Source organism: Lepisma saccharinum, chromosome 1, assembly GCF_977018435.1.
Source record: "Lepisma saccharinum chromosome 1, izLepSacc3.1, whole genome shotgun sequence".
Classification (NCBI taxonomy): domain Eukaryota; kingdom Metazoa; phylum Arthropoda; class Insecta; order Zygentoma; family Lepismatidae; genus Lepisma; species Lepisma saccharinum.
The window spans coordinates 79,867,758-79,870,319 of NC_139229.1; positions in this window are offsets into that span (position 1 = coordinate 79,867,758).

A 2,562-nucleotide genomic window follows, 5' to 3' on the forward strand; every position below is an offset into this window, starting at 1 on the left:
CATCGGGTAGGTCCTTAACTTGGAAGTTGGATTCAGTGTTTCTTTACGGTGACAATGTTGTCGAATGAACTTGTGATGAACCATCAATAGATTATACGGTGACACATTGTATCGGTATCAGAAAGTATCAGTTGCAATTCATCTACCGATACCAGCCGATACTTTACCGGCATTTTAATCTTTCACATGGTCCGCAAAAATGCCGCGCGTCACTTTCGCAGAGTCTAATTATCCTGAAAAATTATGCAAAATTCGAACTTTCCTTTCATTTTGCACCTATTTTGAACGAAAAACTATATTTTACGAAAACATAACATCTTTCTTTACTATTCTGATATAATTCTTGAAAATTCTTAAGCAAATTTCTTGGTAAATTGATGCACATAATTGGAGAAGAATATTTACACACAAATATTGATCAATATTTTGAACAAATTTTAATTATTGCAATTTTCAAGTATCGGTATCGGTAAGAATATCGGCATCAGTATCGGGTCAAAGTGGTATGGGCTCAGCCCTAGTGACCATACTAAAATTACGGACATTTTTTGCAGTGTATCAGACCCCCCTCTCCCCCTTTTTGAGGAAAGAGCAGAGGAAACTAGCAAATCAAACTTTTTTGCACAAAAAAGAAACTCCCTTCTCGAGATAGGACCATCAAACATAGAGCTCATCAACTTTTTCCCCAAATATTCGCCAAAAATTGCCCTCTTCATGGTCCTCCCGAATCCACCATGCACAACGATCCTCCACGAATGACAGGCGGCTGATGGTCGCCGGTGTCTTTGAGGCCACGGCCATTCAGTGACGTGGAATGACCTCTCTATCGGATTTTGAGGACCACGAGAGTATATCAGTGACCTTTCTTCCCCTGTTCGTCTTGCCTACTCTATTAAGCTACCAGGAGGAAAAATGGCTCCCGTAGGAACAGAACAGATAAGGTCTGCCTATTCACAATGCATCGACTTTTCTTCGGGAGACGGTCCTTCATCTCGCATCAGAAAACTCTTCGTGGTGAAGCAGAATTTGCATCAGGCATGACAAAAACTATGTATTATCAGAGCGTAAATCCGTTTTCTTTAAATTTTAAAGCAATAAAGATGTATAAAAGTTGAAAATTCATAATGATTTGAATGATTTAATTTATTTCACTTCGTTTTTCTGCCACTTTTGTGTAATTGTGAAGTTGAGGTGATATTATTATTATTATTTATTAGTTCAGCACAGGATACATCTCCCAATTATACTAAATATACTATGCGTAGAAAAAAAGAGAAGAAAATACAAAATGAGCATCTATGTACTTAATATTCACACTGATTTATGCACTTGTAATGCGAGTATTTCTTGCTTCAGTGCACTAAATGAATCTGTTCGTTCGTCCTGCATTCGCACTGCGGGTGGAAACCTATGCACACTATCTCTCGATCTCTGTGTGTAGAATAGTTTTCGTTGTCTTGCACTGCGGCGACTGACATTAAGTTTATAGTTTGTAATAGCCCGGAACACTGACAGTCATGTTTAATCAATTTCTGTATGAAAATGACGTCACTGACAACTGTTCTCTTAAATATAGTGTCCAAACTAAATTGTTTACACAAAGTTTTGTAGTCCTTTTGGTGATAAACCATATTCACATTGAGGCATAGCCATTTCACAAATTGCATTTGAACGCTCTCGACTTGAAAACATCGAATGCAACTTCTAAATTATAAATACCCTACAGGACAAAAAAATAATAATTAAAAAGTATTATAGAACTGTTGTAAAACGTTTATTCTAATCGTGAAGGGGTACAGATTTAAAATAATTCACGTAAAAGTGTTACATAAAAGTTTATATTCATGTAACTATACCGCCCCACTAAAGCCCCACGTGTAACAAATGAAAGGCGAAAGACACTGAGATGTTGCTTTTCCTATGCTCAAGGTGTCGTTTTTCCTTCTTTCTGCATATATATATTTCTTTTAACGGTGGAACAACTCTAATTTTACGGTGACATCACACGCGTAGCTGCCGGCGATATCGCGGGGTAAATTAGGGCATAATTCTTATGTTTTGGTGCATATTTATGGACATTTATGTTGGTAATTATTAGGTCATATAAACTACTGTTAATTACAGGATCTGGATTTTCTGTGTTTTCTCACAGTGTCCTTCGAAGTATTGGATTTATTCCGTTGGATATTCAGATCGATGACCACTCCTTGCTTCCAGTTCCTCACTACACTGCATTTGTCAGAGTGAAGCCTTCGATTAGTACAGTGTAAATGTGTTTCTCACCTGAGACTCTCATTCTAGGCAGCAAGTCATGTTACTAGCGCACCAAAATTGCCAACAGATGTTGCTACGCTGTTAGATTGGTCCGACTTACAACCTAGACCAGCAGTTAGTGTAATATACTCACATTTACAAGCTTGAAGAAGGATGAAAAAAAAATGCACGACCGTGAACGCACAAGAAATTTGTAAATAATTGTCGTCGAACATGAAAATATTATTTTCTTCAGTAAAATTACGTAAAAGAAGTTGCTTGTCTTTTTTACTTTAGTTCTTGTAAAGT